The sequence below is a fragment of the Lycorma delicatula genome, chromosome 7, assembly GCF_047948215.1.
Source record: "Lycorma delicatula isolate Av1 chromosome 7, ASM4794821v1, whole genome shotgun sequence".
Lineage (NCBI taxonomy): Eukaryota > Metazoa > Arthropoda > Insecta > Hemiptera > Fulgoridae > Lycorma > Lycorma delicatula.
In genome coordinates, this window is record NC_134461.1 from 7,705,659 (window position 1) to 7,724,912 (window position 19,254).

The 19,254-nt window shown below is 29.3% G+C and overlaps 1 long non-coding RNA gene across 2 annotated transcripts in view; it reads right to left on the minus strand.

The window, feature by feature from the left end:
- Nucleotides 1–7,650: 7,650 nt before the first annotated feature.
- The window catches only part of LOC142328062 (uncharacterized), a 94,035-nt gene continuing 82,431 nt past the window's right edge, over nt 7,651–19,254 (minus strand). Inside the window, exon 3 of one of the 2 annotated variants that reach the window (XR_012757180.1) lies at nt 7,651–7,844. This is a non-coding gene — a long non-coding RNA (uncharacterized LOC142328062). Of the gene's footprint in view, nt 7,845–15,130; nt 15,448–19,254 lie in introns of those variants that run through there. The other variant, XR_012757179.1, reaches the window with a different exon arrangement.

The window sequence follows — 19,254 nt, forward strand, 5'->3', positions numbered from 1 at the left end:
TCTCAGTTACAGCCATTCTTGCAAGAGCATATTAAAACACTTTTTTTTAATTCCTCCACCTGCAGCCAAACCAGAATAGTAGGTATCATCTTTATGAGCCCACATAGCTTACAGGAAGAATCAACAAAATCCAACTTCCCTAATTCACAGTTCACGCTCACTTAATTGCGTATGATCAGTCGTGTTTTACAATTCATTCAGATGTTTGTTCATTTTACAAGCAAATATTTAGGTGCTAAGCAGGTCTTGCACTCGTAAATCTCATAAAGAAAGCTATTTTTTCTTCATATGGTTCCTCATTTTCTTTAGTATTATCTGCAACATAGATAAGAATAAGTCTCATTTCTCCAAGAACATATTGTTTAGTTACATCAAATAACTATTTTTTCTTTCTTAACAAATTAGTTTCTACAACTTATCAAGCAGTAGGTTAATTATTGCTCTTGACAATATATCATTTTCCATTAATATCCCGCGGTGTCATGGAATTTATTAAGTATTCAGCTAATTTCGTTTAGTAAGGATTTCTACTTGAACTTTATATAAAAGATCTATGTCATGAGTATATCATGATATCTTTAATGTTTCTTATCCATTTTTCACAAGTCTTGATGTTGAAGTAAGTATAAAATTATTAGAATACTTATATTTTACACATTTTTCTGCAGCATCCTTAACTGCTGTTTTAATTTATAAGAGAATGTAGATTGATGATGATAATAATGTATTTATATTCTTGGACAAACCAAGCATAATTATAAAATGTCCTTTTTATTACATAAAAAAAAAATCTTGATTTATTTCTGTAACTATTTTGATGTTTTCACTAAAATCATAGCACCTGCAACTGGTTTGTTTCCAATCCACATATTAAAACTATGTATAATAATTATACATTAACACTATATATAAATATACACACATACACACACACACACACATACAAAAGACAGATCTGTCTTTATTTTAACTTCTGTCTTGTTTCAGATACTGTAGTTGTACCAACCTTATATCTTTATAATTTCAATGAAATTCTCTTCTTTCCTTTAGAATCATGTACAGTCCACATAACTAATCTAAAAATATCTTTAATTCGCAATCTCTTATATTTATGTTAATGGTTGCTCTATACCTTGAAAGGCCCAATATTATCACTCTTTAATCATCTCTTAACGCCAAGATAATTCATCACTTGCAAATTCAAAAAGCAAATATTTTGAAAAATTAAACTGAATTCATTTTAAAGGCTCAAAATTTATTGAAGATCTTGAGAGTCAACTATGGTAAGGCCTCAAGACGGCTTACAAAGCAATGATTAAAGTATTTATTTAAGTAACACATGTTTCATGGCCCCACAATCGTGTTTGGCACTGTCTCTATTCCCATACGTCTAAAGGAAATCGTCTGTTATGCTATGGTTTCTCTAAATTCTGTTAACTTTTAGTAAAACATTATGAAATAGTTTAGAGTTTGGATATTTTATTGTTGGTTTTAATGCCTTATTGAAAAGTAAGTTCTTCTACCTCTATTTCTCTCTATTTTTTTCACATCCAAACAGCTTTCCAAAAAGATAAGTAGTAAGTTTACTAGACAAAATGACTTCTTGATAATCAAATTGGTTTTTTGTACTGGGAGAAATGGAGATATTTCTCTCAAGAAATACACATTGAGAATTGTCAACTCTTGAGTACTTTTGCTTTGAAACACCTTAATAAGACAGTAAGCTTGTCATCATTATTATATGCTTTTCTTTAACTCACCTTTGTTCCATGCTTCCACAATTTCAGTATGTTTCAGTTTTGCATATGTTTCAGTATATTTTAATATATTAATAATATTAACTTTTTTTTCATAAATTACTTAAGTTATTTATATTCAATATAAATAGATTCTATATCAGTTACATTAAATTATACTAAAAATACTATATTAAGTAATGTGTAAAATTTAAATGTAATTAATTAAATAAAAAAAAAAGCTACATAAAATGTTAAAACCATGTTTACAAGATATATATATATATATATATTTATATGTTCACAAGACCATTGTCAGTTTTAGAGTGCATCAGTTTTTAGTGTTATAAGTGCAGTTTTTAATGCAATTTGACTAATTAGTTTGTGTTTAAGTATGTAATAGAAATTTACTACGAATAAAAAAATAAATTTTTAAAAAACATGCTTTTCTATATCTAAACATTGTACTAAAAAATAATATTTTCAAAAGTAAAAAACAACTGAAAAATTAAGTTTTGTATATGAAATAATTCAATTCAATTTGAGGAAAAAAATGATCCAAACAATTGATAACCCAGTAATCATAAATAGAAGACAGTTTTGTTTTCAACAAAATAATATGTATAAAGTCGTTTATTTTTGCAAGACCACATTGAAAAGCACGAGACGTGCTTTTACATAAATTCTTTAAATAAGACAAAGATTTTGATGCAAAATGGAAATTATAGCTTCAATATAGAATATCTAGTAAATCTCTTTGGATGAACTAAAGTGAAGGTGCAAAATAGAACTGAGGTCACGCCTCATGTTTTTCATCGTGGTTTTGTGAAAATAGACAACTTTATACATATTACTTTGTTGAAAACAAAATTACCTTCATTTATGTTTACTGGGTAATTCATTGTTTGAATCATTTTTTCCTCGAATTGAATTCCTTAAAGTAGTCCTTTACTTTTGAAAATATTATTTTTTACGTATTAGTACAATGTTTAGATGTAGAAAAGCATAATTTTAAAAATATATTTTTTTACTTTTTAAAAAATATTTATTATGATCATGTATTCCTTATTCGTTAAATGATTCCTCAACTAAATACTTAATCTATTTAATTCAGAGGCTTGACCTCTCTTGATGTAACATACTTATCCCAGCAATATTTCTATTGTTGGAATCATTTATCAAATTCATTTTTAATGAGCGCCATAAGTCCTCTTATTGCATTTACTTTGATTTCTTCTCAGTCTTAAAATCTCTTTTCTTACGGCAAGGAACTGTATAACCAGAAACCAGAAACTTATGACGGTATGAGTTATTATTCCAAATTTATAGATCATTATTCTCACTTCACATTTATATGTATATTAAAAAGTAAAGATGTATTTTTTGAAAAGTTTAAAGATTATATATTATCTGTGATCACTATGTTCTCCCTGAAAGTTTCTCGTTTTCATTGTGATGGGGGATGTGAATATTTACCAAAGAAATTTTGTATCAACCAAGGAATACAAATTGAGTACAATATTCCCCAGAATTCTGAGGAAAATGGAGTCAATGAAAGACTCAGCAGAGCTATTTTGAATATGACAAGATGTTTATTGTACGATTCATTAATACCAAAGTCTTTATGGGGAGAGGCAGATCAATCAACAGTATATACAGTAATAAATTGTTTACCAATATGATGAGTAAAAAATGAATTATGGTACGATAGAAGCTTACGATTTGAAGCTTATGCACATATCCAAAAGATGATCGCATAAAAAAAAACTTTGTCAAAAAACTAAAAAATTATATATGGTAGGTACATATGCAATTGATATCGGTTGTAGGATCAAGAGAGAAATACAGTTATTACTGCTCAGAGTGTTGTCTTTAATGAAAAAAAAATACAAAAAGAAATAATGAATTTGAGAATGGAACAATGCCAATATAGTTTCCAATTTGTGATAATAGTAAAGAAGACTTAAGCGACCAAGAGATTACTATAACACAAACAAATGATGGACTAACAGAAGAAGATGAAGAAGAGGTTAATAAAATACAGAATACTAGATCAGAAAATTAAAATTTTAATAGTACAGAATTAAGAGAAGAATTAAGTAAATGAAAAATGAAGTTACTATTCAAATTTGATGAATATGATTCATTTTTGACGACACCTGGGATTCTACTGACAGAGATTCCTCAGAGTTATTAGAAAGCAGTAAAAAATAATGGCTGGAAGATAATTTTAAAAAGAGAACTAGAAGCATTACATAAAAATAATACCTGGTATGTATTGCCTATTCCTTTAAATATGAAGATTATACATTCTAAACGAGTATTTATGATGAAATCAATCAAACATGAAGAAAACAAGGTTGGTTGCATGTGAATTGCACAAGAAGAAAACCTTAATTGTTTGTATTCCCCAGTGGAACAAATGACATCTCTCAGAATTATTCTTTCTATTGCCTTAGAAAAAGATTATGGTATTCGTCAAATCAGCCATCTTAAATGGAGTATTGAAAGATTATTTATATATGGAAATAACCGATGGCATTAAGAAAACATTGTATTCTGAAAACAGGGATTGTATGGGTTGAAACAGAGTTCATGATGTAGGTATGAACATTTAAGTGAGTATTTTAAGAATATCAGTATATCTAGTTGAAATTAGATCCTTGTATATTTATAAAAATTGACATGTATGTTTTAGTTTGGGTGGACAATTTATATATGTTTCTAATAATTCATATGATGTAAATATTTTGAAGAACTTTGTAGCATCAGAGTTTGAAATGAAAGATCTGACTAGTTATGATCAAAAATTCAAGTTCCTAGGAATTGAGTTCCTAGGAATTGAATTTGACAAAAAAGGAGAATTCGTTATTTATTTCTAAAAAGGAATTGATTCAAGAAGTTTTAATAAGATTTCACATGGAAAATTGCAAGGACATAGATTTACCTATGCAACTGAAGCTTAATATAATGTTAGGAGAAAATGATGATTAATATATGTAATGTACTGTACCATATATTATCAGTTAATTATGTACATAATGTTATGTAAATTATATTAGGTGACTTAACCGATCATTGCTTTTCTGTAATTTATTTTAGTCAGTGTCAAAATTGTTAAGCATTCACACAGTTGAAACATTTAAAATACCTATAAACTTAGATATCTGAAATACACAATAAATTATAAACAAAAATTTAAGAAATATGATAAACCATTAACTTTTAATTTAAATGCTGATTTTGCAAATAATAAAAAGGGTAGAAAAAACATTAGTGAATTTATTATAAAAATTAATGAAAATATTTTATTTTTGAAGGCTAAGAAACAATCAAATATAACAATATCAAGAACAAAATCAAAATATGCAGCTCTGTCAGAATGTGTAACACAATAAATGTATCTTTCTCATTAAATAGTCAATAGAATTATTTAAAACACCAGTAGGTACATTAAATGTATTTGAAGATAATCAACCATGTGTAAAGATAGCTTCAACTCTATAGACAAAACATTCAAAATACACAAATATGAGATTCCATATGAGACTTCTGGATGGTCATTTCCATAAAGGAAGTCTCAGACATTTTTAATGTTTTTAAATGGTGGTGTATATGTATACAGGTGGGTGGGAAATCTCCTTACACTGTAATAAATTCAGCTTAATTGGGCTTTATTGTTGCCAATTCTCACCACTCTGCTGGAAAAGAGGAGGAGTATAAGTGGTGATGGGGATTGTCCAGTGTGTTCATTCATGGTGGGATGACCTTAGTTGTAGTCCAGTGTGGAACGAAGGTGCATGTGAGTGTGTTCACTGTCGAAGAGTGTTCGTTAGCTAGTGTGTGGGTCCAAAAAGTCTACACATTGGTAAAACATTGAAGAACATTATGAATGACTTTGTGCGTTTTGGGAAATCATCACCATCATGGCAAAAATTAGTGACATGGAAGAAGAAGGATTTTACAACAGGAAGTGTTTTTGATGCTCCACACAGTGGGAAGCCAAACACTCGAGCTGAGACTTGTGCTGGTGTGGAGGCATAGACTCAACGATCACCGATGAAATCAACGTGCAAACATTCTGCATTGTTAGGTGTTCCAAGATCGACAATGTGAGACCATATGTGAAAGGCTTGAAAGTTAAATGCTTTTGTCTTGCCACAGTTAATGAGTTGAATGACAATGAGCTTGATCAATTTGTTTATACATGTCAGTTATTGTTTGAACGGTCTCCAAGAACAAACAATAAAAAAAATGTCATGTTTTCAGATGAGTGTGTATGTCATGCTCTTTTATGTCTGTATGTCATTTTTTGAAGCTCTTGTAACTGAAATTTTTTTCTGGGTGAAAATCAAACCTCACTTTTTTTAAGAAATCGAACACCATCTGCGTCATGTTATGATTTGGGCTGGTGTGACAGTTGAATAACTCCTTAGCCATTATTGTTTTGATGGCATGGTTAGTTAACACAGTTAATATCTGAGATTGATTGGTTGCTTCCAAAATTAATGGCAGAAATCATTATGATTCAACAAGAAGGTGCTCCAGACCATTTTGCCTTGAATATCTGCAGACGCCTCCATGAAATTTTTATGAATCGCTGGATCAGATGTGGGCCAGAAGAGTTACTGGCTGCATTGCCTTGGCCAGCAAGAACCTCTGACCTCACCACACCTGACAATGTACTCTGAGTTTTGTAAACGAAAAGATGCAAATACTTCAACAACGAGCAGCTCCAAGATGCTGTGCAGTCAGCATTTGAAATGACCGCTCTTTATATGCTGTTGTGGATGAAAAACCGACCTTGGAGGCGCATATAGCTGTACTTTGAACATGGTGGAACCCACACAGACGTTTTAGGTAGATAGAAGGTAAGCTGCACTTATCCGAATAATTTTGCAACTAGCATAAAGGGGCTTCCTGCCCAGTCCATGTGTGCACGTGTGTGTAATATTACATCATTCCAGTACTGGACAGCAGAATTTGAATATACATCCATGATAAGTTTCAAAATTAAAAAAAAAAAACAATTTAAACATATTAACAAATTATAGTTTTAATTTAATTATAACACAATGTCAGCTAAAAATGCGGGATCAGGAAAATTAATTATTGGAATAAATATGGTAAGTATAATTTATCTGATTATGGTGTTTTGGAGGTTTATATTTTGTATAATATTATATATATATATATATATATATATATGCATATATATATATATATGTATATATTATATATACATATATAAAGATCAATAAAGATCAAAATACATATATTGATAAACAAATTGTTTTAAATTAAATAAACCATCAGCCATAGAACAATAAATTAACATTCACTAATATACATTTCACTGGCCAAGTGGTGTAGTGGATGTGTACTAGTTTTTAGATCTAGTTAATCATAAGTTCAACTCCTGTTAACTATCTAATTTTTTTTTTCACTTATTGTTTCAACCATCTCATCTTTCTTGTACTTAAGTTATAACAGTAATAAAAGCACACAAAACACACACACACACACCCATACAACTTTAGAAAAATATTTTTATCCTCAGTGTGAATATCTAGAAATACAAATATAAATTTAAAAAAAATTAGGTAAAATTAAAAATATCTAATTGCATCCACCCACAGAAATTTGTCAAAACAATTAATTTATCAGTATTTACTACTCTTAATTTTGGTATTTCTGTTAGCTGAGATCTCTTTTAAAATAAATTTTACTTCAATGACAAAGGTATATAAGAGTAACTAATATGTATCATGAAATTCTTTTATGTTTTTTATTTTATTCAAATTTATCCATTCTCAGAACTCTGTAAAAAATATTAAATATAAATAACAAAAATAACACCAGTTATTCTCGATGACTAATTGGTTTTTATAAAATTTTTTACATACACAAAATATAATAAAGTATGTATACTTATCAGCCAAGAAATTGGAGTGAACATAACCAAAAACTCTTCAGAAGTATGCATTCTATGTAATCGTGCAAAGGAATCATGTTTACAAGTGCATTAAGTAGCATACATGTTCATAGGTAGTACAATTACATCGCTACATAATTTTTGATAATTTTTTTCAAGTTTTACGGTTATTACTATAAAAGAAAGTGAAAACAAAATAGATATAAATGTAAAACATGTATAAATTAGAATGATTTATTTATGTATTTCTTCTAGACAACAAACAAAATTCATTCTTCAAACATTTGGTTCTTTGTTTAAATAAGTAAGGGCAAACTGCCAAAGGAAGTTATCTGACTTTGACAGTTATTAATAACTTAAGCATCATTAATGTAATTAAATCAATTGAATTATTTAATAAGTTAATAAGCTCTAAACCTGTGTTTTTTATGTATGTGTGTCTGCATGAGATGAGCAATTTGCTTGTGTCCCATAGATGGATAATTGGGTATTACACTTAACCAGGAGTAATGCAGTAAATGAATTAATTATTCAGATTGACTGCATGGATTCAACTTTAAATGGTATTTTTATTGGCATGATGAAATGTGATTACTAAAAAAAAAAAAATAAATCATTTTGTAGAAACGGGAAAAACATTTAAAGTAATAAACTAACATTCAAATTTTATATGTAGCTTACAAAATTCACAGTCCAATATGCTGAAGAATATAAGATCTCAAATGTTTGTACATTAGATTTTACAAAATTAAGTATGATTATACTAAATACATTATTTGACCAAAAGATAAAGGGTTTCCAACAACTTTAAGGAAGACATATTAATAATACTCCACCTGTATCTTCATTGATAAAGGAGCTGTATAATTACTTCTGAGATCTCAAAGAGTAATTTCATGCATTATGAAAGTGAAAATTAATAAATCAGACATATTATTTTATTATAAACTAAAGTTGTTTCCTAACCACCAAGAAAAGCATCATCATTAACCGTGATAAAATAAAAGATGTGAACAGGACCTCTAGCAATATTCTTTGGAAGCACATTTACATTTATTTAGTTTAGTTTCACTTATTCATGAATAGTGCATTAAGTTACAAAAGTCATAATTTACCAAAAGATATTTTTTATTTAAATTTATTTTCTTTTATTGCTCACCTAGAACAACTGTGCCACAACTAAAAATTGCACCTTTGAGTTATTGAGCCTTGAATAAATTAAGAGTGCCTACACTTTTATATCTTAAAATTTATAAGTTTGATATGTAAAGTTAATTTTAATTAAAAAACTGCACTGTTTTTTAAAATTGAGAAATCTAAGTTGTGGCAGACAATCTGTATTTGTAAGAAAACAATGCAGCTGCATCATGATTTATGATACAGTACTGCATCATACAGAAATGACAAGTACGACCAATGATATTTGTTAAATACGATCCATTAGATGGTGTGCTGCAATGTTTCAGACTTGTATGCTTACCTGCTTGTTTGTGTCGATCGAAGAGAGCAAACAACTTTTGACACATTTTCTAAAGAATGAAAAAATAAAAGTTGAGCTATTATAAAGAACAATGTTTTAAAATGTTTAACCTTGACGGAGATAAAAACTGTTAAATTCCACTTTAAAGGATCTTTCCCTTCATTTTCGACTGTAAAAAGTAGGTTGCTAAATTTAAATGTGGTCGCACATTCATTCAAGATGGTGAACACTCAGAACGCCAAAAAACTGCTACTACCTATGAAATCATCAGAAAAAGCCGTATTAAATGATCGGTGGACATTACAAAATGTCAACCTTCAGCCTTGTCAAAATTTCAACCCAAATGCCACTAGCTTGTTGAGCATTATCACCTCTAGCTTGCTGACATTACAAAAAATTACTTTTTGCTGTTTAGCCTATGGGAATCACTGTCAGGTATTACTTCAGAGGATGAATGAGGATGATTTCTATTAGTGTAAGTGAAGTGTAGTCTTGTACATTATCAGGTCGACAATTAATGGAGATGTGTGGATAATTGAAACCCAACCACCAAAGAACACCGGTATCCACGATCTAGTATTCAAATCCGTATAAAAGTAACTGCATTTACTAGGATTTGAACATTGTAACTCTCGAATTTGAAATCAGCTGATTTGCGAAGATGCGTTCACCACCAGACCAAACCGATGGGTAACATTACAAACATCTTGAGAGACTATGTACACTACACTTTAGACGAAATTTTGAGTATGAAAAAGCTTTTTGCACTTATTAACAGCCGACCACAAATGCATTCAATTGAATAATTTTCGAGGCTGTTTAAACTTACTTAAATGTGATTCCGCTGAATTTCTTAAACATTTTGTAAAACTAAATTAAACATGGATTCACTGTTTTGGTCTTTGGCGCCAAAATAGCAGCCAACAAACAATGGGTGGGAGCAGGTGATAGGGCGCCAAAGAAAGCAAAAACGGATCCATCGGTAGGAAAAGTCATGGTTACTGTTTTTTGGGGATTTTCGTGATTTGGTGTTTATAGACTATTTGAAAAAAGACAATACCACCTCCGGGAAGTATTAATCTTCACTAATGGACCGATTGAGGCATGTTTTTCAGGCTAAATGTCCACAACTGTTTAAAAAAGAAGTTTTAATTTATTTTTTTAATTAACTTATTTTAGTGGTTAAATTATGTAATAATATATCATTGTGATTTACTGTAGTTATTATGATGTAAATTTTGCATATAATTTGGCTTTAATGAACTCTTTATTTTCGATTTTGGTCAGCTAAAGGACTACATACTAAACATCAAAAAGAAGGGTCATTTTATTCACAATGAAATGCTCACAATTTTAGCTTATAAATAGAACATTTAGTTTTTAAGCTATTGTCGAGTGAAAAATTAAGATGGTTCATTTTGAAACTTACAAATATATAATTTTCACATTTATTTATTTTATAGAAAATATTTCTTTAAAAATATATAACAAACAGCTCAATCCATTTTGGAGTTATAAATTTCTAATTAAGAAACAACAAATGATGGAGAAATAAATGGTGGACAGAGTTTTATAAGAACCTTTTCTTTTTTATTGAAGTTAGGAATACTCAACATAATATTGTACAATCTTTTTCAAATACTCTGTACATTATAATTTTACTTTGTTTAATACCACTGAAGGGAAGTTAACTTCAGTGGTTTGAACACATCATAAGACATTTGTGAGTAGAGCCCTACACCAAGGCTGTAAAACACATGATGAACTACTCTACACCTGGTTCCTTTCAGGGGTAGAGTAAGAGGATATCCTAGATCATTGTAGAGAGATGAAGGCTTGTTTTTACAAGCCTTTGAATAGGACTGTAGTTACAGTTAATAAAGAACAAAATTGCAAAAGTATTATTTATTTTGGAATGGATTAATCACCCTGAATACTAAATATCAAGAAGTTTTTAAGACCCTCAAGAAATTTGATGTGGATGTAGCCATATTAAGTTAAACCAGGATGAAGGGATCTCATAATGAGTCACAAGATAAATATATAATGTTTTATAGTGGTGTCAATAAGAACAAGCACGCTAAAGCTGAGATTGCCATAACAATCCATAAGAAGTTTCAAACATATGTAAAAGACTGAGCAGAAATAAGCAAATGGTTAATTTCTGTGAACTTTGAATTACTGGGACATAAGATTTTAATTACTGGGGTTCATACACCTACTGACAATGCAAGTGTAGAGTTGAAACACTGATTCTATGAAGATTTGACCACAACATTAACCAAGATAGGAAGTCAAAGAGAAGTGCTGCTAATGGATGATATTAATAGAAAAATGGGGGGAAAAATAGCAGATAAAGTAGTTGGTCAGTTTGGTGAGAAAGTAATGAATGATAATGGAGGAGATTAATTGAACTCTACAAACAATTCAACCTAAAAATACAAATGGTTTTTTAAAGATGAAAATATCCACAAATGTATGTGGGGGCAGCCTACAAAGGATTTAAGGTCAATTACTGATTATATGGTGATGGAACAGATTTCAGATATGGATGTGCAGGATTTTAGAGTGTATACAGGAACTGAATGTAGGTCAGATCACTTTCTTGTAAAATCAAAGATGAAATTAAATATACGTCTGTGAGACAACAACAGGAATAAAACTGAGAACCAGAGTGTACAGCATGAGGTAAATACAACCTTGTTTCTCCGAAAGATGATTCTACAAATGTATAAAATACACTCAGTATAGAGAATGAGTTCTTTTCAGCGAGGTAGTGAAGAAAGTAAACAAAATGGTAAAGGAATATATACATGGTGCAGCAAAGGAAGCCTTAGGTGAAGAAGTTAAATGTAGTAAGAGAAACTGGAGTTATTGGTAGACAAACAGTTTGATAGAACTCAAAGAATGCAAGAAGGAAGTTTACCATTGGTGGCTGGCCTCAGCTGACCCAGAAGATAGAAAAGAGTGTCGTCAGAATTCTTATGAAGTAAAAGAGATGGTGAAGAGAGCAAAGAATGGTTCTTTGGAAGAGACGTGTAACAGGGTGGATGCTTTCTTGGAATGTTCCAAATTGAGCGAGGTATGGCAAGTGCTAAAGCCATTGAAAACGAATGCAAAAGAAGTTTTTAAGAGGAACTTAATTGGTGTGGAAGAATGGAAAGTTAATTACAGGAGATTATTAAGCAAGTCATATCTTAACACTAACTGCTCCTCAATACTGTCCCCAGCCTTCAATATATTGTATGTTATTACATAACTATGTATTCTGGCCTAAAAATCCATGGATGTAACAAGTAACACCTAGAGCTTCTTATATCCATAAACAAGGGAATTACATTCATTACATAAATAAGGAATAAAACTAAAATGGGTAGATTTTAAATTAAGAAAACTGCACTAGATATCAAGAAAAGTGTCCTTTGAAATATCATAAAATTCAATTGATTTATGGTCAAGGTTACCCTATGTTAGGGGAATCTGTTTTTAATCTATAATCATTGTATGTCATTAAACACATGTTGCATCATATAATTGTGAGAAGAACATGGTGTAATCTATACATACATAGTAATTACTTGGTCTCCATTATATTATTTAATAAATAAATTAATATAATAAGTAAAGACTTTTAAAATATTTAATGATCTATAGAGTGTGTAAAGTGCCTAGCTGACTTTTTATTTCAGTTTTAAATTCTATTATTAATTCCTTCTCAATTTCATTTGCTGTAATGGGATATAAAAATATTATAATTGAATAAAAAAGCTCATACGTTTATGAAGGAGTATTAAATAAACATTTTGTTCTATTTTTGTCATGTTTTTATCAGAATTAATGAAATGTTTATTAAAATGTTAAAAAATTTCAAATGACGAATCAGTTAAAATTGTCATATAGGTTCATTTTTGACAAAATTCCAGTGGGTTTTATTTAAGTTTAATGAATTTCCATTTACTCATCTGAATACAAACTGGTTAGATAATATTATAAAATTCTTCATATTTATATATGCTAATTTATTAACCATATTCTATGTTTTATTGAATGAAAAGGAAGTAGTTTGTAAAAAAAAGGAAAAAAGGTAACCAAATTTGCATTAACTCTACTGTATGGATACAGAAATAATTAAATTATGATGCAACAGAAATAAAATAAACAACTAGTAAATAACTGTCATGTTTCATAATACAAAAGCAAACAAATATTTTGTTAAATAGATGGAACAATTTGAATATTGTAAGAATAGAGGGATTTTGATTTATTTATTTACCAAAAATAAACAATAATAAATTAAAAAAGTTATATATTATATATTATAATATAAATTCATATATTATATTATATATATTATATATTCATTCATATATTCAGTTCATATATTATATTATAAATATAGAATAATATGCTGAAAATTAAGTAAATTTATTACTTAAAAGTAAAAGAAATCATGTTTCCTGACAGCAGGAGTGAAGTTTACTAAAATTTTTTTTTTTACTCTTGAACTCTAAAATCTTTCTGCTTATTTTAGTTCAAAAAAGGCTGAAAGTATATACTTAATAAGCTTGCATTTTTTTATACAAACAATGTTTCTATCTTTTGAATAATTAGATCAGTTTTAGCGATTAGAGTTATGAATTCTTAAATTTTTTGTTAGTTTATAAATTATCAAGAAATAAAAATAGAAGGATGAAAAATAAGATGATTTGCTGATGGTATGGTATAGTATGGTAATTCATGTGTTGTAAAACTGTAAACAAACCTGGAAAAAGTAATGTTTTTAAAGATGAAATGGAAATAAATATAGGAAAACTAGAGCAATGGAAGTAAAGAACAATGAGGATTTAACAATGAGGTTTTTCCTTTCCATTAAATCCTCATTGTTCATTGTTGAAGGAAAAATAAAAAAAGTTAAAAATTATGGATATTTGGTGAGATTATGATGACAGAGAACTGGAAGAAAGCAATGGAAATAAAAGGAAACACAGCAAAGACAAAGAAAGCTCTTTCAGTAAGAAGACAAAATTTCTATGTCTAAACCTTTGGACATAGTTAAGGAAATGTTATCCAAATGTTATTATGAATTGTTTTATTATACAGAAGAGAAGCATGGACAAGTGGAAGAGGGAGAGGGACTCAATTGAGGCTTCTGAAATGTTGATATGGGGAAGGATAGAGAAAGGTGAATTAATAAACAGTATTAGAGAAGAAAGAACACTTATGTAGGAAGCACACAAAAGAAGGAAACAGGTTAGGACATGTGATTAGGGGCAGTAGAATCTTAACAACTACATCGGAAAGGTCAGTAGAAGGAGAAAGAAAGCAAGGAGGAAGAAGAAGGATGAAATTAATATATGAGATAAATACTGAAAATTACAAGAGAATGAAGGAGAAGGGTTAGGATAGAAACCAATCTCTGCTGATGATGCTGAAGAGCAGAGGTATCCAACCGTTGCTTCTATCGCCACTGCTGTTGAGACACCATTGGTGGCATAAGAGAATCACAACCAGGCTGAAAACTAGATGATAATGAATTTACCAGGAGTTATTTAGCTCTTGTCATAATTCAAGGTTAGTAAAGTTTAAAAATTAAATTTCAGAATAAAATACAATATTAAAATTATAAAATACAGAAAAGAAAATTTGTAATAATTTAACTAATTAAAAAATTAAAAATGAATTCTACTAGACACAGAAATATAAAAAGAAACTGTTATTTACATTCAAAAAGAAAATACAAAGTCCTAAATGTACTTGTACTTTTCTACAATCTAACAATCAGTATTCATGTGAAAAGATTGTTATAAAATTACAATAATTATGCATTACAATATTAATGAAAATAGAAAGAAAAAAATTAATATGATTTTACTTATTATATTTTCAGGAAGAAGTTGAGGTCGTAATAAAAATTTTCTCAATATAACTATTCATTTATTTATTCTATGTAATCTATTTCAAAAATACAATTTGTGTAAATAAAATATAGCCTGCATATACCAAAAGTCTCCCTAATGAATCATGACACCTTGCCAATGGTGAGGGGGCTTGAGTGCTCAGTGATATAAAGTAGCTGGACCGAAGGTACAACAATATCGGAGATATCTGTTGAGAGCTAGATTAAGGAATGATCCCCAAAAGAGGGCAACAGCTCTTTCAATAGTTGTAAAGGGCGTAGGCAGTAGGACTTAAACAACCATATCAATTTCACTTAATCTTCTGAGTACTGTGCCGAACTTGTGCGAGTCCGACACTCCCCCATTTATGGGGGGTACATAAATGATATTTCTCAAACTCTAGAACAAATAAAAAAAAAATTATTTCTGTACAGAATAATTGAGGAGAGTGGAAGAAGTGTTAGGAGAACACCAATTTGATTTCAGTAAAAGTATAGGGACAAGGGAAGCAATTTTAGCACTCTGATTAATAGTAGAATGAAGATTAAAGAAAAACAAATCAACAAACATGGCATTTATAGACATAGAAAAGGCATTTGATAACATAGACAACATAGAAGAACAATTGCTAACATTTACAGGAACCAAATTGTAACAGCAATAATCAGAGCAAGAAAGAAGCAGTAATAAAAAAAGTCCAACAAGGATGTTCCCTATCCTAGCTACTTTTTTAATCTTTACATAGAACTAGCAGTTAATGATAAAAACACTTTAGATCCGGAGTAACAGTGCCAGGTGAAAAGATAGATGCCACGATATGCTGATAATATAGTAATTCGAGCTGAGAGTAAAAAAGATTTAGAAGAAACAATGAATGGCATGGATGAAGCCTTTTGCAAGAACTACCACATGAAAATAAACAAGAACAGAATGGAAGTAATGACATGTAGTATAAATAAAGTAGATGCACCACTAAATATAAAAATAGGATGAGAAAAGACTATGGAGGTAGAAGAATTTTGTTATTTGGAAAGTATAATTACTAAAGATTGACGAAGCAGGAGCAACATAAAATGCCAAATAGCACAGGTAAAATGAGATTTCAGTCAGAAATATAATTTGCTTACATCAAAAATTAATTTAAACATCAGGAGAGCATTTTTGAAAATATATTTTTGGAGCGTAGCTTTATATGGAAGTGAAACTTGGACGATCATCAGAGTAACTGAAAAGAAAAGATTAGAAGCTTTTGAAATGTGGTGCTGTAGGCAATGTTAAAAATCTGGTGGGTGGATAATGTGACAAATGAAGAATTGTTGTGGCAAATTGATGAAAAAAGAAGCATTTGGAAAAATATAGCTAAAAGAAGAGACAAACTTATAGGCCACATCTTAAGGTATCCTGGAAGAGTCGCTTTGATATTGAAGGAACAGGTAGATGGGAAAAATTGTGCAGGCAGACATTTGGAATATGTAAAACAAATTATGGATGTAGGATGTTGGGGGTGTACTAAAATGAAATGACTGGCACTAGAGAGGGAATCTTGGAGAGCTGCATCAAACCAGTCAAATGACTGAAGATAAAAAAAAATACAAAAATTGAGAACGACTTGTGCTGGTTAATAGAATAGATAACATATCTGATGTAAAAACATACACACTTATCACCTTCATACAATTTCTTTAACAATATACAATCAATCATCTTCAACAATATATCAAATAAATGACTAATAAAATAATATCATAATCATCATTAAATAAGTAACACGAAGTAAAAAACATTTAGACAAGATCAATAAGTCAAGAAAAATTGATAGTAGTAGTTAAATATCTTTTAAAACAGTCGAAAAAGTTAACATTTTTGATATTTATATCATATATAATTAACTAAATAGCAATATCTATTAAATAATGCTATCTGATATTTAGGAATATGGACATATTTTTATAGCTACATTTCATTAAACATATACTTAAAATGTTGATAGCAATAATATTAATTATTCTGAATCTAATACAGTCTTTGTCTTTGGAGTAAGGTAATGTTACTATGATAATACCTTAAATTTTCAGGTTGTTTTTTATGAACAGATAGATTTCATTTTAAATAAGCACAAAACTTAGTTTTTAATATAACATAATAGAGCTTTTTTAATAAATTGTCATCATTAACACATCAAATATTTACAAAATTTGTAAACTCAGCTATAGTCTGGGTATGTTAATAGGAGAATTATTTGCTTTTGCTGAATAAACAGGTCATCCAAATAACATTTATATAAACACCCCAATACCACATTGCAGAATCAAATACAAAAACCAGAACCTCTGGGTTGGTACAAAGAGCAGCTCTCCCCTAGTAAATAATACTGAATGATGGCATGATGTTTAAAGATTTAATGTGAGAAGGTCCTGGTGAAGGATTTAGTAGAGGGATCTACACCCTCAGAAATCACAGAAGTGATCAACTAATGAAAATTGTATAAATTTGGTAAAGGATGACCTAGTCATCAAGATTCTTTACACTGATGACTAGGTAAAAATTCATGTCCTTATAACTTGAATTTTTGATCATTTATATCCAGAAATTTGCCCAATTTTTCAGAATTTACCTTCCAAATATTGTTGTTTAAAAGCACCGACCATTAATTAAGATTCATTTAGAATCCTGAGAAAGATCAAGATTTAAAATTCCCTGATGTGAAATCAACCTTACTGGAATAACCCCATTTTCCTGTAGTTGATCCATTTTTCCCTATTATTGGTTTTGAGGATGTTAGTCAAACTCTGCTACATCCTCCGTCCTGAGGATGCTAGGACCTTTAAATTAAAATCAAAGCATTGCACCATCATATAATAAAGGAGAACTACCCTCTCAGTACCAAGGCTGGAGGTTTTTTTTTTATTAGTGGCTACACAATAAGCCTAAAGGCTGAACAGCTCTCAGGTAAAGCTTTTAAAATTTATATACTTATATTTTTTTAAATTCAAATAATTCATTAACATATTAACCTACTGTTTAATAAAAACATCAAAACACAGAAATAGATAAGTTAATCTTACCACATTAATTTCAAGAATCAATTTTCGCAGGATCCTCCAACATCAGTTATTAAATTCTATAATTATATTAAAACAGATTTATTTATAATTTGTAAATTTTCAAAAAAGATTATTTCAACAAATTTATTAGAAATGTATAAAAAATTTAAATTATAGAATTTAATAACAACTGAAGATGTGGGATACCACGAAAATCGATTCTTGGAATTAATATGGTACAAAAATACCAAAACTTATCTGCTTTTTTAGTTTATATTTAATTTAATATATATACAGATTGAGTCAAAAGTAAGGAAAAGTTCTTGAACAACTTTAAAACCATTACAGATAGGGTACTGTGTAACATTCAGGATAAGGTATCTGTCAACTACTTTACCTTTTGACAAGGAAGAGAATTTCAACCCCTTCTTGAGAAGTGGTCCGGGGTTGTAAATAAAATATTTTAAATGGTAATAATCTTTGTGATATATAATTTTAAAAGTCACTTTGTCTTTTTATATCAAGAAAAATTGTATAAATAAAAAATTGGTACAATGTATATACCCAAAATGGCGGCAAGATAAAATTTGGATTTTGAAAATTATTAAATTTAGTATTTAAAAGTAAAATTTAAATTTTTTAAATTGTAAAGTTTAATTTTTTAACACAAAAAAATGTTTTTGTTATAGTTTAATGAATAAATAAATAAATAAAAATGTCACCTAATCCTGCTGATCAGTTGATCATTGATGGTCTCTCACATCTGTTGCAAAAATTAAGCTTACCTCAATATTGTGAAATATTCCATTTAATTACTACACTATTAGTTTCTTTTAAGAATTTATTGCAATTGCTTGGCTAATTGATTTTGTCTACCTTTACCACATTTGTAGGCCACTTTTGTTATTTACATCTTTTTTACCTTTTTTGTAGTTTTATTTTACTGAATTAATTTTTTCTGTGCTACCTGCTGACATTGTTATTAACATGTCACTTAGTGAACAGGAGAGAAGTTAGATCGTTTAATGAAGTTAGTGAATTGTCAGTGCAACATTTACTAATTTAAAAAGCATCAAATGATGAAACAGTGAGCATTAATAATAGGGGAGGCCTAAATCTGCAACAAATAAATCATTTTATTATAATTATGCAAGAACTTATT